The sequence below is a fragment of the Anser anser genome, assembly GCF_964211835.1.
Source record: "Anser anser genome assembly, chromosome: 1".
In the NCBI taxonomy this organism is placed as follows: Eukaryota; Metazoa; Chordata; class Aves; order Anseriformes; family Anatidae; genus Anser; species Anser anser.
In genome coordinates this window covers 11,175,103-11,200,501 of record NC_139720.1, presented here as the reverse complement: position 1 = coordinate 11,200,501, position 25,399 = coordinate 11,175,103, and the positions used below count along the sequence as shown (strand labels likewise).

General features: G+C 33.7%; 1 long non-coding RNA gene across 1 annotated transcript in view; it reads right to left on the bottom strand.

Annotated features, from left to right (window-relative positions):
* Positions 1-15,786: 15,786 nt before the first annotated feature.
* The window catches only part of LOC310903318, a 111,557-nt gene continuing 101,944 nt past the window's right edge, over positions 15,787-25,399 (bottom strand). Inside the window, exon 3 of the long non-coding RNA XR_014587456.1 lies at positions 15,787-16,572. This is a non-coding gene — a long non-coding RNA (uncharacterized lncRNA). The remainder of the gene's footprint in view (positions 16,573-25,399) is intronic.

Genomic DNA, 25,399 nt, shown 5'->3' with positions numbered 1-25,399 from the left:
AAACAGTCATATCAGAAATTATGATATCTAACGGGAGTATTCAAATATATATATATAGATATAGATATATTTATGTCTTATGCAGATATTAGAATGAGCTGTGAAGGAAATAATTAAAGACATGAGACAGTAATAAATGAGATAAACTACAGCACGTGTTTTGCAAAGACAGATCTTGTCAGAGATCTTTGAGAAGGTAATTTTCATGAGGAAACTGAGTTCCAAGCCAAAAGAAATGTTACAGCTTTTGTGTCTCTTTACTTTGATAAAATATTTGACACAATGGCATTAAGAAAATTCCTTGTGAAACTGGAGAAGATAGGGATTAACAGAGAAACCGAATGTTGAACAAAGGGATGGTTCAAGGAAGACAGTGATTGAAGAAGACAGTATCAGTCTGGAAAAAGGCTTTTAAAGGAATTTCTCAGTTTATAGTCTTTAGAAGAATCTTATTTAAAGTTCTTATAAGGAATTTCAAACACGGCACATAGACAAACCAGTAGGTACCAGGAATCAACATCATTACAGAGGAAGACTGGAATTATCATCCAGTAACTGAATGACCCCGATGACCAACAAATGACCACTTCTGTGGGCAGATCTAGTAAATCTCTTCACGAAAATCAGTTCCAAGTAGAGTATTTGCAAAGACTGAATATTTATCAAGGAAGAAAGAGAACCCATCGTTTAAGAGAAGGCTTACGGAATTGAGACTCTTAGAAAATAAAATAAAATAAAAAATAAAGGAAATAATTTCTACACATAAATACATAAAAAAAAGAAGGAGAAATGGAGGTGGTAGGACAGTTCTTTAAGACAAAGCACACAACACAAGCCACAAGCAAAAGTATGAATGTAAACTATGAGTGTTAGAATGTCTAAAAAGGTTTTTGATTTTCAGTCACAGTTTTGTGGTTAAAAATCTTAGTTTTAACAGAGGTGGATGAGCACTGACAACCACTGGGGCTGCTGTTCCCTGCCAAAACAAGGGACCAAATCTGACTGGAGGAAAATCAGGCAGTCTTCCAGGTTATATCTCTATTTCTCTATCCTGTTCAATCTGTAATGACAATCTTGCAAACAAGTCTTGCAGCCATATTTCAAAATAATCTAATGACTATTGGTACAGAAAAATCTACTAGTGGATTTAGAGGGTAGTATTATAGGAGGTACAGCGTTTACCTTCTTTGTGAGACACTGCATCTTTTGGAATTATAAATGATTCCTGAATATATTTTACTGGTTCTAGTACTGGATTGTTAGTCACAGTAGTTTGATTTTGAAATGCCAAAATTTGACTGCCATGATGTATACCGCTCTGGTCTGACTGAGATCTTGGAACAAACTAAGAGCTTTTATAGGTATACCTTCCCTGTGTCCAGTTATGAACACAAAGGAACTTTGTTCCAAGATATCTACGCTTCTGGTTTGCACTCCCTAAATTTCTCTTAAGTTGTTTAACAAATGAAGAATGTTGCTTTCTGCACATGCAGAATACAGATATATATTTTTATTAGCAAGCCCACAAATACTACAGAAAAAGATGTGTATATATACCTCAGTTCTTAGCCCCCTTTGAAAGACAATTTTTTTTTCAATTTGGTCAATGAGTCATGTACCAATCACGCGATATTCTGGAGATCTGATCTGATAAAAATTATTGTTGCAGTTTTTTTCGCTCTCCTCTTTCTGCAAGGAGGTATGGCAGAAGTCATCTCATAAGTAGTAATTTTATGTGACATGTATATCATTGTTTATTGTATCTTTTCAATCTAATCATATATTTATGTTTTGAATTGTTAAAAAAATATACATAGGTTTGAAACAAAAATGTTTATTTCACTGACCACACTGTTCTATAAAATGCTCCTTTTTCCCTATCGTTAAAGTAGAGTGTTATGATCTAATGCATTTAAGCTCAAGGTGAGTTCAGTCTATTAATTCCTGGAAGAAATATTGCTCCCATATGACCTTTTTATTTAATATTAGGAAGAAAAATCTGCAGTACTCTGTGACCAATACTTGATTTTTGAAATATACACTTTTTGACAGGTTTTGAGTGGTTTGCCAAACCATTCTGTGATGTTTTTGACTATAAAAGTTTCCCAAGTATTTGGCCAGACAGTTGTATGGAAAAAGGAAATATGCTGACTCCATATTTAATGACTGGGATGTGAACAGTGTTCCTTGTTTGTAGCTCATTCTTTGTTGTCTTCAAACTGCAGCTTTCAGTCACCAAAGAATAGCCACCTGGGAAAGTAAAAAACATGGCTGGCACCTACATTCTGAGGCCAGCAAACACTGATTACTATCATTTCAGGACAGAGGTGTATGCCATTGCATACACTCATGTTTAAAATCCTTTTGTTAACACATTTTTATTTTCCCAACAATATACAGAAATAAAATACATAAAATGCACATGGATCATTATAATATTTTTAAACAAATTTGGAGAATGGTCACTATATTGTGCATTTCAAAAAAAAAAATGAAGAAGAAGAAGAAGAAGAAGAAGAAAAGAAAAAAGGAAATCTTTGTATCTACATTGATAGTGTATCAAAGTAACAATAAAATAAAATGTATTTTTAACCGTATATAGACATTTGAAAAATTTGGACTTTTACTATGAAGACAACTCAGTAAATGAGCATAAAAAATATTGCATAATGATATTTTATTTCATGTAAATTAATGTGTATACATTAATTTATGCAGTGTTGCTGCCAGTTTGACTTAGTAGAGAGAATTATGACCTATACTGGATACAATATTGGATGGAGAGCTAGGAACTATTACCACTTTTTCTTCTGACTCACTGTGCTTATCCTCAATACAGGTCTTTGTATTAGTCGAATGTAGCTTGTAACCAAATTCCTACCTCCTTACTCAGCTGTCTGCCTTGAAGAATTTCCTGGTTATGGGGATGCTTTAAATTTGAGAGTCCTCATCTAGTAGGTAAGACATGGTAAAACTCAAGTGCTATAACTATGAATTCAACAGTCCTAGTTTATAATTAAAATAGAATTTGCATGCAGCATGGTTCCTGAATGTCATTTTTCTTCTTGCTAATCTCCTTAAGCTTAATCAAGTAAAAAGCAGGGCACCCAAAATATCCAAGCTAGGAGTACAAAACCACTACACGCAGAGGAAAAAATGCAAATAATCTTTGTTTCTAGATTTCTGCAAAATACTAAAGTATTGTTTCATTCAAATGCAGACTCAAAATGTGTGATGATTCTCACAGGAATCAACCATTTCTTTTATGCCTGACCTTAAATCCATATATATTTGTTCATGCATATGGATTTGTTTTACCCTTTCAATGCTAAAAGAATGAAGAGATACAGGAAGACCATGTGTTGAACCATTCTTTAGAGCAATTAAAGATCAGCACGAGTTTTTTCATGCTGCTTTAACTTGACCAAATGTAAATACAATCTTATTCATAATCAAGATTTCAAAGTGGTAAAATAAAATGTTACATCCGTAGTGACACGGGCTTTATACTAATGAGCACTGCATAATTTATTTTTTCAGAGGGATATTCTGTATTTTCCAGGATGACAATATGATATATGTCAGTTCTTAATCCTAATTAGGCTGTAACATAAGTAATATGTAGATGTCAGAATAAGACACCAGATTGAATAATCGTAATTAATTTTACAATGTCTATAGAATGACTCAGTTTTAGGAGGAAAGAAAATTCAATCTTAAGTATAGAGAAATGTTTATTCCTCCTCAACCGTATCATCAGTATATTAATATGCAAGCAGATGAACAAGTATCCGCTTGCATTAAAACGTAATGCTTGTAAGATGCTTTTCATGTGTTATTTTTCAGTTTCAGAAAAGCTTTTCTGGATGTAATTTTAAAAGAGAAAGACATGACAAATGCTACACATAAAATTATTATTTTTAATAGAGTTAAAGATTAATAAGGCAGAAAATGAAAAATGACACAATTCTGACTCAAACACCAATTGAGTTATTGTAGACATACTATAAGTAGCAAAAAAAAACAAACCAAAACAACAAACCAACCAAACAAAACCAACCACCTTTATGTATATCTGAAAAATAAATAAATAAATAAATAAATAAAATACAGAAAAAACACCTTGTCTAACACATAGCAGTGCCTCTTGGCTTCAGAATCATAGATAATTGTACAAATCTATAGAGCAATAAATAAAATCAAGTTTATTGAGCTGTTATGGAACATTTTTATTATCAGTGACGACTCAAATCCATATGTATTTTGTGAATGTTTTCCTTCAGACTCAGGCCAAGTTGATGAATGGTGTGTCTAATCTTGCATATTTTAAAGACTATGCAATTCTATGATTATTGCAGAAAGGATATTTAATTTCACGGATTATATTTACTTCATTTTTTTTTTCAGTAGAGAATATTTGTTTAATCAATTTAGCCTAGCCCCCAGACTTAGATAAACCTTCCTTCCTGCTTTGATTTACTATGCCAAACAGGCCCTAAGAAAATTCCCTTTGGATTATCTTTAATTTTTATCTAAATTCTGAAGTTCAAATACAGAGAAACTAAATTAATATATTTTACACTAGTTAATAAGACATTTCCAGTTTTTACTACATCTTAATTTCACCTAAGACTTTCCAAAAAGTTACCTGCATCAATATTTTGTCAAACATATTAACTGCTTAACTTATGGAAAAGATGCATTCCCTATTGTAAAGAAATATATTTTGAGTATAAATCAATAACATAAAGACTTTTAGTACAATTTGGAAGAATATTTAATAAAGCATAAATAATAAAGATTTTTCAAATCAAAATACTAATAAGGAGTTTCTGCACAACCTTGTTATAAGTCAAATATTCTCAGTAATACATGTTTAGAAATTAGTACCTCTCAGGAAACAGGGAATATGACTGATTCTAATGCAATTCATGTTTTGATGGGTTTTAAAACATTTAACATGAAATTCTACCATAACACAAAAATTGCTTGTGAAAACAAGTGTTCATCTATTAAAAATAGGATTAAAAAAAAAAAAAAGTTATCAACCCAGAACCATCAACATATTATTTAAATAAAATAGAAATGAAAAAAAAATAGATCTGAACGATTTCAAATTATTCTTATGCCCACAACCATTAAAAATTCTGTATCCAGCTTTCTGCATTTTTAATTGAATTTTTATACCCACGTCCCCCAAGCTTGCAAATTTGTGAAAGTAAAGACAAGTTATGTCACGCTTTTTCAGTTATGAATCACAGCTCAGAGAGCGATAATCTCATTTCAAGTTGCCAATGTGAAGCCCAAATTTTGATGGACTAGCAAAGTTATCCTCTGCTAGTAGAGATAAAACTCAGGAGAATAATGCATTTCTTTATTATTACTTTTGCTCTCAGGCAAACAGAACTTTGCTCTAACTCTCCAGTTTGGCAGAGAGACTCTAAATGATTTTAAAGGTCAGTTAGCTGAAACAACTTCAAAATATTTACATGATGATACCAAAATAAATAAATTATATTTATGCTATATATTTCCTTATATTAGACAACTTTCTTGTGAGTCAAAAGAAGGATTATCTAAATAATCTCCTTGCAGGTTCTTATTTTTCCAGGAATTGCTGTAAACTTCATGACATAATGTCACATTCCTTTCAGTCTGGTTTCATATAACTTAGTTTTGTCCATGGAATTGGAATTGGACAAATCATGCCAAACTGTTTAATGTAGTGCTAAGTAACTCAGGTCAGCTACTTTTATGTGTTCTTTTGATAAAAGTAGAGAAAAACTTTTTAAAGTATATTTTAGGGAGATAGTTTTTTACCACATGAGGTCAAAACTCCATCTTTCTCCCATTTAAAATGTCCAACAGTATCTGTGTCTGAGCTAGTCACTGTAGACCACCTTTATAATCAACATAGAGAAAATATGAGTTTCAAAAGACTAGTCAACTAACGTGTAAGGCAATTGCTACAGATATGATTAGTAGCTGTCTGGAAGGATATATTTTATCTCAGATTTAACTAAAAACAAAAATAAAAACACTACAGAAATCAACTTGAAAGAAAGAAAGAAAGAGAGAGAGAGAGAGAAAGAAAGGGAGAAAGGAAGGAAGGAAGGAAGGAAGGAAGGAAGGAAGGAAGGAAGGGAGGAAGGGAGGAAGGGAGGAAGAAAAGTGAAAAGAAAATAAAAGAGGGAAGGAAAAAAAAAAAAGTTAAACATCCAAAAGCTCCATTTGGATCATATTGCTGATAGTCATTGTGTGCCCTTCAGGAGAGCTGAGTCTTCCATGAGTACAATTCCACCTTGGACATCTTCCTTTCCCTTGGAACATTTCTCTTCATACCAGTAGCTGATTTTTACAAACTAAGCAGTGAAAAAGAAATGGGAGAGCTTCCCAAACTCTGAGAAAGTTTTCAGAAGCAGAAGTTGCTCTTCATTAATCAGAAGAGAGGGGAGTGATCTTATAATTGCAGAGCAGTATCAAGCAAATATAAGACCTGGATTTTCTACAGGTTGCATCTGTAACCCCTTTTTAACTTTGAGAAGACTTAGTGAGCCATAGTTTTCATAACTAGGAAAAAAAAAAAGTGTATTACCATAGATTACTTATACTTCCCTGTTCTACATAAGTGCTTTAGGTCATAAGTTCTTATTATCTGTGAGGTACTCTTAATTGAAGGATTGAAGGACAACTGAAAAAATCCAAGATATTCTCTTTGCTACACCTGTGTTTTGCTTTTTATTATTATTATTATTATTATTATTATTATTATTGGCAGATTATTGTTCATCTTCAAACCTCAGTGTTCTGGCTGAATTAAGTCCTTTCAGTAAAACATGCAATTATTTCATATGAAAATATAAGTCCTGGTTTTGTATTTTCTTTCCCTTTATATTAAGGTTGTCATAATAAGCTCATCCCTGTGAACCTGCTTAGTTAATGAGAGTATCAGTGCCAGTCTCAGAAGTGCTCTTTTCATAACCCACATTAATCTCAGCAGCAGTGCCAAAGCAATGCTTTTATTTGAGCATTTTCACTTTCCCACCCTATCCTCCCATAGTCCATATATCTCATAATCTGCATTTGATCTGAATAAATAAAATGGACTGCTGAGTGTTCTTACTGTGATGGGATGTCTCAGATTCATTCCACATGGTCTTGTTTGCTTTTATTTTTCTTTTCTTTCCTTCTCTTTTTTTTTTTTCTTTTCTTTTTCTTTCTGTTTGCTATTGTGAACCTTTTGAAGCAAAGGAAAAATTTTTTTTCATTTATACAACAGCAATCCCATTAACTTAAATAGAATTAAGAGAGGACAGGACTTGTTCCTACCACTTGCTAAAAGTTGTAGGTTATTTTCTAGACAGGTATCTTGGTTCCAGGCCTTATTGTCCCTTTTTTTTTTTTTTAATTTCAGCTTGAAGAATGTGCAAGAATAAGCATTTGTCATAACATGCCGTGGATTCTGCTGTTTCTTTAATAAAAATAACCCAGCATGTGCCTGCCACAGATTTCAGGGTCTGCATATTGCCTACTCAAAATATCTCTTCTCCACACTTCATTTTGATTAGAGATGGACAAACATGGAATGAGAGACTAACCATAGGGGTCCTTCAAATGCCTGCAAAATTCAAGTAACAAATATCCAAATATATTTCTTTTCTCATTTGTTTTTTTAAGTTGTCAGGAACAGAGTATTTATACTTAGAAAATTACCTTAATGAGATATCCTGAGTATTCAGGCTAGCGAATTTAAAAAGTTACTATATTCATGATATATAAAAAAATAAATAAATGCATCCCTTCAGAAATCACACAGTTCTTCCAGCATTGCAAGATGTTTGTGAGACCTGCTTAGCCTATTCACAAAATTTACAGTGATATGTTCACCTCATTTCAAATGTATTCCTGACCAGTTGTCTCAATGGTTGGAAAAGTTGATTCAAACAGAAATAGGGACAGGGAGAAAAATTTCAGTCAAAAGCAGAGAAGGTGAGAAATGAACAGAAAATAGTAATGATTATAATAATAATAATTTAAAAAATGAAATAGAGAAGGGAATACGTATACATATCAAGAATATATATATATACACATATACACTTGATATATATATATATCAAGAACATATATATATACACACATATATATATAAAGATTTTGAGGTACTACTGAAGTATCAGACCCATCTACAACCTCATCCTTAGCTTCACTGAGCAAGAAACCTGCTCACAAAAGATCATTGGTAAGAGTCCTGAGACCTCAATGAAATTTCCAACCAAATTCCAGAAAGCAGGATTCAGCTTAGACATTGTTTTCAGCTTCTTTCTGCTGAAGTGTGGAGTTTTTAAAACCCAAAGACTGCATTTTATCACCTACCCTACTCTATATCTACATGGCTCACCAAGTAATATGAAACACAATGAATCCATTGAACGTATGCTGTATTGAAAATGACTTTCAGGGTGAAGTTTTTCTCAAAATCTTGTTTGATTTTAACTTACCTGAAGCCCGAGTTAAGGAACAACTAAGACTATTTTAATTTTTGTGATCACCTCTGTGAAGAAACAAAATTCCCATTGATTTTAGAGGGATGATTTTTCGTGTTTCAATCTCATGGTTTAACCTTGGTATGTGAATGCATCCTGGTTTTAATCAGACCATGGGATAGCTGGATCAAAGTTATTAGTTTCACCTGGAGGCAAATGTTCTTCATTCAGTAAAGTTTCTTTTGAACTTTTGAAGTATCAGAGTTTGCCTGAATAAATGTTAATGAAAAAAAAAAAAAAAGTATTCAAATAAGTAAGTGCCACTCAGCTAATCAATAAACTCTCCAGTTAGGAAAGCTGATAGAAAGGGCAATACTGCCAGTGGTGTGGCTACCAGGTAGAGGATACTTCTGCTAACATACTCCATAATTATTCTTCTGAACAGATAAGTCTGGAGACAAGGACATAATGTTGAAAAGGTGAGAAACCCAGCATTTAGCCTGGTGGAATGCCACAGACTGCATCACCCATTGATACAGATCCCTCTGCAGAGCCTTCTTACTCTCAAGCAGATCAACACTCTCACCCAACTTGGTGTCATCTGCAAACTTACAGGGGTTGCACCCAATCCTCTCATCCAGATCACTGTTGAGATATTAAACAAAACTGGCCTCAGTACTGAGCCCTGGGGGACACTACTTGCGACCAGCTGCCAGCTGGATTTAACTTCATTCACAAAGACCCTCTAGGCCTAGTCATCCAGCCTGTTTTTTTTTGTTAGTTTGTTGTTGTTTTTGTTTTTGTTTTGCCCAGTGAACAAAAGGAATACAATAATGTATTTATATATTAATGATTGCAAAGATCTTCATGAAAACCGAGGAGAACGAGTTACTGGATGGAATGCTCCCTCTGCTGTCCAAGGACAGTATCAGTAACGGTAGATTTGTTCCTAATGCCGCAAACATTATCAGGGATAGACGATATCATGATCCATTAAGTGTATTTCTAAATGTAGTGGCTAGGTATGCAGTCTCAAGGGCAAGCTCTCAGGTCTTACCTTTAGTCTGGATGAAATTTAATATCTGAATTTGAACATTTCCTCTGAAGCATTCAACTTTATTAAAAGAGATAAAATAAAACTGGCTTAGTTGTTACACCATAAATTGTATTGCTAATCTGTTTCAGATACAGTGTAGGCCATCAGCAGCTGGCTGAAAGCCCTCTGAATCAGGACAAGTTGTTCTCTTGACTTCACGGCTTTGCACTTTAACATTGTTGGAAGAAATTTATGTCACTTTCAATTTCTGTTGTTTGTTTTCAAGCAACTCTCGAAGCAAACAAGAAAATGTATGTCCTGAGAATAAACTGACATTAAAGAACAAGGTAATAACCTGGACATATGAAACTACTTTTAATGACAAAATGTAGGAGATTTGCCCCTGAGTTTAGTAGTGCTAGGATGTCATCCAAAGATCTCTGCAGGAAAAATGATGTTCTTCGGGCTGCTGAAGTAATGCCTATCTTTGATTCTGTAGCAATGCAGTTCTGTACACTGAACTGAAACCCTGTTCACATTGGTTCTGTCCTACAAAAACACGATCATAAACGTTCACGTACCAGGCGCCACATGTATTTGCTTTGATAATGCTCATAAGTTCTTTTATTCACCTTTTGAGAACTGTTGTACAAGCAAATAGTTGTTCACAGAAATATTTCCAGAATGTGAAAATGTGGCAAACACTCATGCAAACAGGTATGTATGTGAATATTTGAACAGCAGTTTTTTAAATGTCCTCCTGAGGTTAAGGGTCAGAATGAGAGAGGTCACAGCACCTTAAATTGGCACCTTAAAGAAAGGCAGTAAAAAAACAACAAAATAGCTCAAAGTAACCCAAACACAAAGGAAAAATTGGAGGTTCCCCAAATCATGTTTTGTTATAACATTGTTATACTAGGCAGAACTCTAATCTCTTCTGAAAGTGAAATCATTATTATGCTAACAGAAAAGAACTTAAAAATAAATAAATAAATAAAAATTACTCCAATTAAGAAACACAGTTAGCAGCAAAATAATTATCTTTTTTTTTGGTAGAAACATAACATGAAGGAGAGAGAAGGTTACCCAGAGGGAACTCAAGCTCACTAAAACTGGGCTTGAGGTACTCAGTTCTTTTTAGTGAGTCCAGAAATTCTGCTTTGTGAGCCATTTAAAGATTTTATTTTTAAACAATTCAGGGAAAAAAATAAAATAAAATAAAATAAAATAAAATAAAATAAAATAAAATAAAATAAAATAAAATAAAATAATAATCTTGACAGCAGAACCCTCTGCTGCTCCACTCCTAGCTGAGAGCTTTAAGCTTTGTAGTAGGTCCAGAGCTCTTTTAACTGTTCTCTCTTTTTGAGTGTATGGTATAAAAATACATTGGCTTCTCATACACTTCTACTTCATAGTATGGTGATTATATATATATATATATATATATATTTTTTTTTTCTATGTGATTATTCAGGATTGAAATTTTCACAAGTTTAGGAAAGTTTAGAATTCAGTTTTTTTACTTCCGAGGAAATGTTATGGCCACAAAAATATCATCACTGCAAATGTGCAGCAAATCAAATCTGTTATGTCTTTAATATGCCTAGTAATATAGTGCTTCCACCAAAGATCATGTTGTGGATGTAACAGGAGAAAGACTTGTACATACTTAGCTCAGAGAAGATACTATTCACTAATACAGTTTTAAGTTGCTGGGGAAGTGTTGTGGTTATTTTTTGTTTGTTTGTTTGTTTTTCTTTCTTTGTTTGTTTTTGAAATGCAAGGCCCTATTAATCAATTAAAGAGTTTAAACAAGTTGTGTTTTTTTTTTTTTTTTCTTAAACTACCTTCTTATGAAGCAGTATCTAAATTCACCCAGTTTCTGTACCTAAATAAATGTTTTTCTGTAAGACCTCCATAAAAGACATCATATTGCCAGATCCTTTTAAATACAAACAAAGCTTCATCCATCAACTAAATCTCAAGTATAGACATAACACTGACAAGCCTAGTCCATTTGACAGATATATCTGGAAAAGGGGCGACAGTCCCCAGCCAAGTAATCAATTCATCTGCCCTGGAGCTGTGGACTAGGTATTATGAGGTCTGTAGCTCCAGAGATCACTAGAGTTTTCAGGATTTTTCACTGGAACACTGTGTGCCTTGCTCCAGCTGGGGTTTAGCTTCTGACCCTACAGATGGGCTCCTGGCTGACCTCCTGATTTCAGAGATCCGAGTGTGGTGTACAAGGTTGTAGAGTTGTCCCATTTGGAGTGGAGCCACATCTAGGGAGTTTCAATTGCTGCTCCATGACACTGGTGTTATTGTCCCTTCAAGCTCTGCTGAGCTGAATGTCTATCTCATAAAGCAGCCCTTATCTCATTATTTAACTCATGTTATTTTTCATGTGGTTTTGAAATATGTCTTGTTTAAATGTCCAGTTCAATGCACATTTTTCAGAAGAGGTTGTGTGTTAGCTCACACTTCTAGGCAATATGACAATAATTGGAGAGTATGCTCAAGTCCTGAAAGGAGTATATTATTGCTGTTTATCACTGATGCATTCAAATAGTAAATCAAACAGGAAAGACTTGGATAAGTCAACACAAGATTTGTGTCTATTACAGCAAAGCCACAGGCCAGAACCTCGGCAAAAAGGCAGTGAATTAAATTAGTCAAAGAGTAATCTGCACTTTCCATGGCTATGTGTAATTACATGCAGATTCAGTTTCTTTGAAAGAATTTGACAGGAGAAAATTTAAACTAAAAGTAGATCAATAAATCTTGCTTTTCATGACTTATTACTATGCCTCCCGGCCAAAACAGAAGCCAGGTTTTTATTTATGCTTGCATATATGGCTAGAATTATGAAGTGTCACTCAAAAAAATACATATATAAAATAATAAAGAAATGAAATTACATAATAATACTTAAATATAAATTATCTGTAAATACACTGTTTCTGTTGCGTAAGGCATTCCATTCCTATTAATGAGAAAATTCAGACACAAAAAGATTATATCACTTGTAGTCCAATCATGAACTTTTCAGTTTGTCAAAGCTTTAACCTTTAACCTCACAAATATGTCTTTGTTATTTAGGAATATTACACTGTAAATTATAAGATCCATATATTACAGAGGTTTTTGAAAGTTGTTTTTGGGTTTGTTTCTTTGTTTGTTTGTTTGTCTATAGAACTTGAACATTTCATTGCTAATATAATAATAATATTTCAATGGATATTATTCATTGTCCTTTTTTTCAGGTTTCCTCTCCTCACCTGAAACCTTTCGGCCTTGATCAGTGAAAAGCCTATTCCATAAAAGCTAAACAAAACTGAATTTCTTAAAAATCATTCTCTGCATATCCAAAAAAAAAAAAAAAAAAAAGAAAAAAATTGATGTGGGGCAAAAATTGAAATCATAATATCAGTTATATTTAACATGAGATATTTAAATCACAGATAATCTTGAAAAACAGAAGAGTTTCATGGATGGATACAAAGTGGGGAAGAGTTCCTACTTTGAAGAGTGTTTTGCAAGACTATAGAGTGTGATCATCACATCGCTTTTTAGCAACAGTTAAGCTCCTAATTCAAATTTTACAGCTTGGCCCCTACTGGCATTTTTCTCTCTTCACTGATGACACAGAGAGCCTTGGACCCTGACAGAGTTATCTTCCAGTGCAGGTAACTTTTAGGAAAGTGATATTTATCGCATAGGTAAGTCAAAAGTAACTTTAATTAAACTAATTAACTAAGTAATTAATTAAAACTGACACTACCACACAAATCACACCCAAACATTGCCTGGGAGAGTTGGCCAGAGGAAGACACCGTGCTTGGGGCTAACAATTTATAAGGTTTGATTTTCCCTGGCCAGGTCACTTACCTATGTCCTGGTCCCTTTTATTCAGATACATCCAATGTGTCTTTATACCTATACCATTCTACTTCCCTCCCTGTGAAAGATGAGTTGTAAATCCAAAAATGCATGAGGTCAAAGGACTGAGAAAGTGTGTGTGTCCTCTGCCTCCTCACAGCTCATCACTGGTTTCAAGGTTCTAGTGTGCTAATCTGGATAACCTCACTTTTGTTGAAGAAAACAGGTATCCAGAAACACGGAGAGAGGCCAAAGAAAGATGTGATTGCCACTCAGCCCCAGGAAGCTAAAGCCTGCATCTGGTATATTGGACTCAAATTTGCATACTCTGGAAAGGTCCAGATGGAGAGCTACACTGATCCTTTATGAATAACATATCCTCAATCCTCTGTATGTTTTAAAGTCAATAAAGGAGGAAAAAAAAAAAAAAAAGAGTAAAACTGAGCAAATGAAGACTGAAAGTCCCCCCAGGGCCAAGCAAGTCTGGCTTTTCCCAGGCTCCAGGCTTCCTTGGGTCTCAGAGTCAAATTCAGGATGGTCCAGGGTTTATCCTGTGCCTCCTCCATCTTCACATGCTGAGGTCTGCTGCTGTGCCTGCACAGAGAGGTGTTAGCCCACGTCAACAGGAGCAAGCATATGAGAACATTTTTGGCATTTTAGGCTCTGTTGGAGCATGCTGTCAATAGGCCTCTGCCCTCACCACAGCACTACCATTTCCTTATAATCTGGCAATAAAATAAATAAAGTAAAACTATGGTGTCTCCTGAATTTGGGAGCCTGCAATCTAAAGTGGATAGTTCAGAAAAACTGAAAATATCTTTATTTATTACAATCAAGTACTTCATGAAAACCTCAGAAACCTTGTAGTCAGGAATAGCTACTGACATCACAAACACAGTATAGAACTTCGTAATGCTGACTAAATTGCAACAATATGACAGATTGAACATAAAATCTGGAATTTGTGTTAAAACTTTTAAACAATAAGGAATAAGGGGTGTTTGATTTTTTATCTCGTATTTGAGTGATTTTTTTCCCCTTTTTTGTTATAAATTCTCTAGGGATATAATTAATTGATGTATTTTTTGCATACAGTTACCATCTTTTGCTTACTGATTAGCATGTTTTTTGTTTGTTTGTTTGTTTGTGGCTTTGAAGTGACAGACTTAGAAATTGCAATAGGCTATGACCATAGCCAGTTTGGTATCTCTGCTATCTACAGTTTGCTATGTTTACATGTCTGTTGTGTCATAAATGTACTTAAGGAATGACAGCATGGCACATCCATAAGGCCATTTCCAGCATTCGTGCTGAATCTGTGTTAGCTGTTCTTGCATAGTTTAAACCGTTTCTCACAGGCTTGAATGAGATCTCATTGAAGGCAGAAAGAATTCTCCAGTCAGCTCTGATTTAGATCCCTGGAAAAAAAAAATGAATTATTTTTGCCTTCTGGAAAGGTTAACCAGAAGACCGTGGAGGTGTCTGTAGTTTCCTGACATTTCTGTCATTTTATCTAAAACCTTGAAAGACTAGTTAGGGCACAACTTTGCTAATATACATTCCTGCACGTACAAATCTTTGTGGTGGAAAAAATAAAATAAAATTGAGTTTAAGATTATCTAGTGTTTCAATAAATGTTTTCCTATGAACTTCTCCCCCCTCCCCCCCCCTTTCTTCTAATCCACTTTGACACCAGATAATAATACCATCTAACTGAATGCTAAAGACCAAACCATACCAGCACACTGTGCTTGAATGTAATTGTCTTTGTTTCCCAGTGATAGCCCATATGAAAGAAATTATGGATTTCCCCTATTATTTGTGGGGCTGATCCAAAGCCCAGTAAAATCAGTGTTTTCATTTTAATAAGTGTCTAAAAACAAGGGTTAGGAGATTTGTGATGCAAGACTAGCATTTTTGAAAGTGTCAGGAAAGACATTTAGGACATGGGCAGATGTTAAAAATCAGCCAAATAACCACTCCATTAATTAGTTACCACTCATCAGCAGAACCAATGTAACAGGTAAGCATGTACAGTCTTAATTTATTATGAATACACAATAAAATGTTAATATAAATCTTTTTTAGCTGTCATGACTCCATGGATGAAAAAATATCATTTATCCACAACACTTCATTTAGGGATTCCCCTCACCTACTGTAAATCTCTGGAAGACTCATATCCAAGCTGAAGTGCATTCTGTGCTTCTGGGGTAGTTTTTGTTTTTATTTATTTTATTTTTTTAATCACAGTATTTCCCATTACAGCTGCTCTGCTTTCTTTAAAATACTACCACATTCACTGGACAGAGAAACAGAATAGGACTCATCATAGTAAATTGCCTACAGTAAAATCCAGTTCTCTAGCACATTAAACCTGTGATTATTGTACCTAGTATAGAACTGACACAGCTTCAACAATATAGATCAAAAGTTCAAATACTGAAACAAATTTCTGGCTATGTACTAAATATCTTTGAGAAGAAATTTCCATATGTGACATGTTCTGTTAGCAGAAATCTCTCTGTAGCTTCCTGACTTTTAGCAGTGTGGCATTGCAGGCATTAGTATTATCTAACTAAAGCCCTTCTGGTGAAGTTAGCCCTAAACACTGTGGATTTAAATCAGTCAGAGCTGCAGAACCCTGGCACACTAATAAAGTAGAAGTATTGATTTGTGTACTTTGAAATAGAATCATGTTTAAGCAAACCACTTTCAAAGTATGGTTCTAAATTCTTTTACTTCCATAACAACAAGCTTCAAAGCAACAGTGTGTCAGTGAATCTGATGGATACCCTGACTCTGATAGGATTTGTCAAAAGGGGAGAGGATACTCAGCCTAAACTTACAGCACCAAACCCTTCACTATTTTTCGCATATCTATTAGCCATATGTATATACAAAAGCAACACAGTGCCACAATTTTTTGATGTTTCTCTTTAGAAAAAACAAACAAACCAAAAAAAAAAAAAAAAACCACACACAAAAAACAACAGGGGTACTGATATTCAGAAGGGGAATTTATTGACCAGGCTGAATATTCTGAACATTGTGAAGCATTTCATCTTGAGAATATACTTTGGATTAACCAGAAGCTACATTTTGTGATTAGTATGTTCAGCCAGTTTCTTTTCTTTATGTTCAGAATCCAACTGTTCTGCAGATCTGAAAAAGAGAACAAAAAGAAAAATATGCTTTTAAAACCAGTCTGACAACTGCAATTAAATCAGTCATCCACTCAATTTCAGGTATTTGTAACATCAAATAATTTAACAGACACCTTTCAACCATAACAGCTCAAGGCATATTTGTTTTAAAAGCACTTCAGTAGAAAATTCCAACATCCCTCCCTCAAAAAGATCATACTATAAAGAAAGTAATTCTAACTATGGAGACTAAAAAAGGTTGAATATTCACTAGTTTATAATTTTCAACATTGATTATGACTTCTGAGAGAACTATGCCTAGCTGTGGGCAAATCAACAACTGCTTCTTGAAGAAAAATATTTAAGAATGGCAAAGAAATTATTATGGCATGACAACATAAAAATAAATTTAATGCAAGTGCTGACTACCATTTCTATTATATTCTTGTGTATTCCCATTAGACCATGAAATGAGAACAGGTGCTTGGGTTCCATCCGTGGCAAACTATATAAACAGCAAAATATCTAGAAAATTCCATTGCTTACAGTTTGAAGTCCCTCTATGACATGGAGGTACTGAAGAACTGGAACGTGGATGTGTAAGTCTAATAGAGCAAACTGCTCATAGTATACCGCTTAGAAATATTTTGAATTAAACAGGATCAAGTTGATACTTTGAGATTCTACACCAGAACATGGGTGAAGATTACTAGAATTTTTGCTGACATGGCTAACCATGACCTCATTATCCACATTCTCTGTATAATTGATGAATGTTTTTCAGTTTAGTAGGCCTAGTAATTTATTTACTCTTCCTATTCTAAATAACATCATTATTTTTGTCCTATGTAGAAAATAATCTCATTCAATCAACACTGCAGTCAAGGGTAGGATTCAAATCTTAACAAGGCATGGGGGATAAGACTGGAAGTGGAGGGGATGCATAGGTTATATGCTTAATAAATGAAATTAAATAATTGCAGGTTGATGAAAAAATATGTTTAAGCAAAAAGGAATGGTATGGTCTCAATTCCTTCCAACACTGTTACCTTTGGCAGTGATCTAAGGACAATGCAAAGATCAGCTGTGTAGTGTACATGCATTAGATCTGATGAAGGATGCGCTGGATGCTGGTGAATCACACAAATTGATAGCATGGTATAACCTTTTTAGATAACTGATCAATACTATTGATTGCTTTTTTTTTTTTTTTTTTTCTTTTCCATATGAATGAGTAGCTGGTAATTGTTTTGTAGAGAAAAAGGTGCCTACACAGATAACTTAAAGGTCTAGGAAAATAAGAGTGCTAAGTGACAGGTAAGAAGTCTTTCTTGCATATTATTAGCTTAATGGTGAAAATAATTATAGAAAAATATTTTTGTTTTTGATTATTTACAGGAATATAGGATGCAGATCAGAACCTTTTAATTTTATAAATAATCTGGAATTGTAGAATTCATTATTTCTTTTTACTTCCTTAACAAAATAATACAATTAATTAAAATAAATATGTGGATCATAAATAGATCTCTATAAAAATGCAAACTGGGAACGAATGATTACATTTTTCAACTTGTCTGCTGTTTAAAATCTTTTAAATTTATTTCTAATTCCTCTCACCATATAAGAATTTAATTTTTATTATACATAGGATCAAACTGAACAGGTATGACTAGAGTGTAGTCTATGACTTAGAAACAAAGTTGACACAATGAACATTGTGCAATTTACCTAAGCTGAGATTCAGAGCCAATTATCAAAGCATATCTAGAGCACGTAACAAACGGTACTGCAAAACTGTTTTTCATAAAGAGAAAGGTATGGTCAGACTACAGTAAGATGGAAGAACAGACTGCAAGTCACCTTATATTATTTTTCTCTGTAAGTTTTGATCAAATAAGAGTGTTAACCATACAAAATTACAGGTCAAAATGTCCACATAAAAATTAATGACTTTCAAAGCTGAAAAATGTTCAGATGTTAATAAAGTATTCTGAGAAATACTTTTGTTTGTTTGTTTTTCTGGGAAATAATTATATCTGTACTTTTATTCAATTTAAAAGATTTCTAAATGTTTGGCTACAGTGAAATAAATATTTTTCATAATCTCATGAGCCTTTTGGCTCATAGCAGACAGGTGAAGATATAACAGAGTGGTTGTAATTAAATTTCTATTACTACTTCAAAGTCTAGAATGTTATGATTATTTTCAAGTCACAGTGTCATCAGTTTTGCTATAATTATCTATTGTTTTCACAATTCACATTCACTTATTCCAGCCGGATCAGAGTTCAAAAAAACAGCGATTATTAATATCAACAGATTCTTCAAAGGAGCACACTCTTTAAGCATCACATAGCTAAGTAAACACAGAAAGAAGGTATAAATGATATGACTGCATTGCTATCCTTATAATCTTAAAACATAATACTCCAAAGTGTTCTTCAAGTTTAAGCTCTTGTAATACAATTTGAAGGTCATTACCAAGGAAAATTTAAAATATATATTAAATGATGTTATTTTTCATTTCGTACAGATGAAGCTGGAGTGGTGGATCACAACATCAGACAAATCAACCAGAAATTAATATTTTTTTCAAATGTCTGCAGCAGTTAGAATAAAAAATGTGGTGACTGTATCATTTCATATCAACGTAAGTCTTACGTGTATCATCAGAGAATATGTAGCGGGCTATAGAAGTGAAAAGACACACATAACTGCATAATATCTGACCTCCAACTGCCAATTGATCTAATTCTCAGAATTTTGTGTCCCATACATTAACAATGGATGTAAGCATCAAAATTAACTTAGGTATAATATAACAATACAAGTAATAGTGTTAAAAATGCGCTTTAAGACAGACATACATAAAATTCTTAGAGGAAGCTGATGTCTTACTAGAAAATGTTTACTAACTGCAGTTAAACATCTACAGCATTACTCCAGGCTCCTTAATATATTCTTAATATGATCTCTCTATAAATCAACTTTTCTTTAAGCATCTGTTGAGGGTAACAGGTGTTAAAAATACAAAGTATACGTAAATCACCTAAAATATCAAGCTTTACTTGTTGAAAAAAAGAGATTTCTAAAATAAGTAGTATGATGCACAGAGGCTGAATCACTCCTGGTGGTGCCATCTTTCTCTCTGCTGGCTCTTTAGGAAACAGAAACATCCAATTTAGAATTTAAACAATAAAATTACATAATACAAATTTAATTCCATCTATAAAGCAAGCAGTTTTTCATTCTTTCCACAGCACCAGTCTATATGTTCTTCCTCTCTTTATAGCATTGAAAAAATCTGTCTCGTGTTGTGCCTTAAATACAGTTGGCTCTGAGTGAGGAGGCAAATAGGAGAAACAAGATTCAGACATAAAACCTTTCTCAACTCATTTTGAAGAAGCTCAGCATTTTTTCAAACAATGAATCTCCATATTTATCAATACTAAATCAGTTCACAAGTTCTTCAGGCTGGCGTATTCTCTCAGAATATGCCAAGATAGCTCCCAGCACTCATGAAATTGCATTGAGGGAAAGGAATAGCTATGAGAATTGGGAGTTCAATATAAAAAATTGTCATAATATGCTGTAGAGAAAGCTTATAAAGATTAAAATAAAGATTTCTCTATTTTTTTAACTCTTTTCTCCTGTTATAATTAAGACACAGCTATAGCAGAAAGTTGTGCATTTGCTACTAATCTTGGTGTGTCAGCTTGAAAGTTTTTTTGCTTTGAACAGGGCCACGTGTCCTCACTGTGAACCGGGCTTCTGGGACAGAGTTAGTGCAGTGTCTTAACTCCCTGTGTGCTCAGCACTACATTATGGAACAATCTTGTAATGGTTATCAGCATAGCAATCAAACAGTAGGAATTGGGCATCCTAGACGATCTTGTGCAGGTAATCCAATTTCATTAATCAGTTTTATAAAAAAGATAATATTTTTCTCTGTTTTCTTGACTTCATTGACCTCAGAGGGCTGATTTGTACTGTAAATATTCAGCGACATCAAGCAGTAGCATTTCTGGTATCTCCAAGTGCTGACAGATATGATCACTTCAAGATACATCTCTTATAAAGAGATGGCTGGTAGTTGAATAACATATAACATAACATAACATAACATAACATAACATAACATAACATAAAATAATAAAACTGATTTTTGAAATTTTACAACCAGTTTAACCTAGGTCTCTGGGAACACAGGAATGAGCATCATTGCTCTTTTACGGGAAGCAATCGGGATCTGAAAGCTTGCCAGACTGGTTGGCAATTATTTTTTTGCTGGAAAAATGCATGGAAAGGCCAGTTATTGCATAGAGTACAAGACCCTGAAGAGTGTCCAGCTGCACAAGACTTTGATATAATGCGATATATAAGAAATAACAGGGTTTTGAAGTAGTCTGGTGGAACAGAAATGGTATTGATATTCTAATTCTGTTTTTTTGGCTGTGTGTATCAATACTGTAAAGAACATTTCTTCCAATTATAGAAGAGTTAGCAGATCACTAAGTATATTTATCCAATAAAATCTATGATGGTGATTAACTGCCCAGACTCGCTTAATGAAGCTGTTTATTTTAAAGGACTCTTTAAAATTGAACTATTCTCCTTTGTATAAAAATTAGAAAAACAACACAATAGCAAGGTCTTGAACCTGAATTATACTACCACAGCAAGTTTTTTGCTAAAACATTACTTTCTTTTTGGTGGATGGTTGTTGCATAGGGTAAATAGTTGGAAAAGTAAAGATTGCAAGATACATTTGAATGGTCCCAAATTATTTCATATACTCTTTAATATTATCATTTTCTTAAGATCCAAGGAGTCCAATGCTTAGGGAACTCTAGATGTAGGAACCCAGTGCTCATATGTTGTCTTGGTCTGACTTGGACTGTGGGATAAAATTCAGGTCTTCTGCTTTCTGTCAGGAAATGCTCAAGGAATAAGAAAGGAGCACTTTGAAATACTAAAGTCTTAATATGTTATGTAAAACTTCTTGTTAAGCTAGAAGTTACCAGTCATTGAAAATGACTGGGTTTCTCCTTGAAGAGGTAGAACGTGTGGGTCCTCCTCTTGTCTGACAGAGTTGAACAGGGAATATAAACCCTCTAATATCTTAAGTAAGTACCATCTTGTCTTTCATTTTCTTTTCTTTTAAATAACTTACAACTGAACACAGTAATTAGTTCTTCAACAAGTTGAGGAAAGAATTTTGTTCAACCAAAAAAAATTGTTTTGATTGTCTGAAAATACCACAAAAATCAGTTTCAATTGCCACTTGTATATGAACCAAAAAACTTAAACATGTTGTATGTACATGCCTAGTTTTAGGATTGCTGTAACATGGAATAATGGGTGTTTCTAAATGCATCCACTTTTTTTTTTTTTGAGATCTAATTAATTCAATAAGGTTCTGATGATTTAAATTAGCTGATGATCTCAATTTTCTTCATTTTAGATGAAAGATAGAAATGATTTGTTCTGATTAGTTTTTTTTTTCCTTCAGGGATCCCAGAATATTTTCAGAAATCTCCAGTCCACATGTCCTGATCAGATTCTGTTTTAAAATATCAGACCACTTACCCCTCTAGTGCTATCCAGAATAACTGCAAAGTACTGTTTAAATAGCAAGAGCCTGAGGCACTGATAAAACAGAAATATAGAACACTATTTTTTTAAGGTGATAGGAGTATAAACATAGATAAAAATAGGTGTTAATTTGAAACAAACCTAGTTAGCTTTATATGCACAAGTTATTGTATTCTAACCTTTAGTGACTCACTGATAATGAATCTGTTGTCATTTTTCTTCATCAAAAACCACATATTGGCTACATGGAACTCGAGGGTGCTTGAAATGCAGACTGTCATTCATGTAAGCTTCTTGGCTTGTAACAACTAGTCAAGAGGAGGGATGATGAAGAAACTGAAATTGGAATGAGCAAACTGACCAACATGTGATAGTTTTTATTATGCAGTTAGGTTTTCCATTGTGCTGCTTACTACTGAGCAAGTGTGTTCTGCAAAGTCTAAAAAGTTCTGGCTGTGAAGAGTCTAAGTTTTAGACAACTCAGAAAATACGTTTCACATTTTCCATACTTCATCATGTGTGTGAAGTCCACAACAGGTCTTCAGCTTTCATAACTAACTATTGGTTCATATAAAGGGAATCACTGAAAGTCAATTTAAATTTTGCTTCTGTAGGAGGAAATTTGTCATCAGACTTTACCAAGACCTAGAAGAAACAGAAGGAGATGACAAAACTCCAAGAAGCTGGGCTTTGAAACTCTTAACAGTTGTACAAAAGATCTGTCTAGACCTCTGGTATTGTTTTTTTGGGAAAGAACAAAATGGGAAAAGCTGCCCTGGAAGGAAACATTTACTCCACTTTCTTGATTCCTGTACTTTCTCCTGTCATACAAAGGGATGCTGATGAAATTGATGTAGGTTAGGATGCATCTGTGTTCATATTCTCAATCAATCTCTAACAGGAAAAAATCTGAAGGTACCAGACAATGTAGATATTTTAATCCATACAAATATGGCAAAAACAGTGTCAGTAAAGAATGCATAGACGCAAGGCCTTTATCATGACTTTTTCTGCCTTTTACAGCAATGAAAAATTTAAATTAGAAAAAAATGATTCTTCTTCACAGGAGGAAAACCTCAAGGGAATACATCAAGAGGAAAACTTCGTGGAGTTTCTGTCTTCTCCATGAGAATTCTACATAATGATTACTTTGGCTTTGCAACTCTGCCTGGTCTAATTAAGACCTGGCCATGTTAAACTCACAAACAAAGATCTGTTATTTGTAAAACCCACATGCTTTTATTTTCTGCACTGAAACAGTTTTCTACTTCTTTGGTTTTAACTTCCTTTAGGAACAATGAGATCCAAATTCTGTGCGGATAAAGTATTAAACCTTTATAGTAGCAGATGTTACATGTGTGCTGACTGTGTGAATTATCAGGTACGAGGCTCTTATAGAGCCTGGTTTGCTTGCCTACAAACATTATGTGACTTAATAAAATGTCTTTTATATACTGTAAGACTTGTGTGCGCACATTTGGACTGTGCTGCATTACATTTGAAAGTTCTCAATAACTCAGAGAGTAAACTGAAGCTGGTATTAAGTTCTAGGAGCAAGGGCATCTACATTGGGCAATGTAACCACTAAGAGGGTATTGCACTATTATGTCAAACAGTATGTTTTTATTCACTGTGATTTACAGAGCTTTTGTTAGGAATGTGAAGCCAAATTTTATGCAGTGGTGAACTGATAATACAAACTTCAGAGAACATCTGCCTGTTACCATCGCAAAATATGTTTCATAATTAAAAAATACGATGCATTGTAGAAGTTATGATAGAGTTTCTCATGTTTTATTATTATTATTTTTATTATTACCAAATAGTCTGCAAAGCTATCAAAAACAATGTTTTCCATTAATCAAATAATATATTAGGAAGGAGGAGATAATGGAATGTATTAAATGCTAAGTCCTCTCATGCTGAAATTCATTCATCATGAGATGAGATTATTTTATAGCATGAATTCAAATCCTACAGGTATGGAGAACATTACAGGTCACTAAAGATTAGCTTTTTGGCTGTTTTGGCTATTTGTTAATCCTTATGGAACACCTTAATATGAATTATTTTACAAAGCCATAAATAGCGCCCACCTATAAATTCGTTTGTGGTTCATAATAGATCAGCTCAGCTTTTCTTCTCTTTATCCAACTGCTGCAGTGTTTTTCTAATTGGAAGCAAGACTTTGAAGAACACAATTGATTTATTAAGATATTTAATGATGGATAGTTAATAGACTTTTTTTATTGTTGTTAATAGGCTAACCAAGGTGTTTACATTTAGGAATATTCAAAGTCTGCTTGCAGGAAAAAGAGTAACTAAATGCAAAGAGGTTTTAGAGAAAGGTTCAGCATGCAATAAATTAATAGATAAATAAATATTTTCATACTACTAAACTTTCCCAAGTAGAGGAGACTGATATTTGCATTACCTCACTGCAAAGATACTACAGATTTTCCTGAGCAGCTTAGCATAGGCCTAATAATTACTGTAAAACTACAAGGAAATCTCCCATTCCAGTTTGCTTAGATAAAGTTTCTTTGAACTGGCTTCCAACACTGGACTCCATTCACAGAACATTTAGTTCTAACAGAGTTTCCACTGTCTACTATAGAAGGGTAGCTTGTGATGATTTTATATAGCACAGCATATGGAATTACACTTGCTATTTGTAAGAATCAATGCATAAATTACATATGCTTCAGCAAAGACCTTTATCCACCGTCATAAAATGAGACGTGTGTTTTCATCTAGATGGTATTTTCAACTGAAACTGTTTCCTTCTGGGTTTTGATCAATGATTGAAAATATTCTCTGAGGCTTGTTGTATAACTATGCTTTGTAATCTGATAGAATACCAGTTCTAATAATGCATTAGGAGTCTTCTGCTTAAAATCCCAGGCATATTATTGAAATGAGCTTTTTAATAGAAGAGAGTATTCACAGTATGCAAGATGAACTAACTTGGAAGTTCATGCCACCACACACAGATTAAACTGAAGCTACTCCATTTTATTTTATTTTATTTTATTTTATTTTATTTTATTTTATTTTATTTTATTTTATATTTTATTTTATTTTTCAGAGAAATCTCAGAATAATTATTAAGCAATGAGATTCAAAAGAATCTGCAAACAACAACAGGATTGTGTAATGATCTGGATCTTTTTAGTGAGACAATATTTGTATTTAGCAAGTTCTGGAACCCCAAGTAAATTTCATTTAATGCTGTGAAATAAGATGAA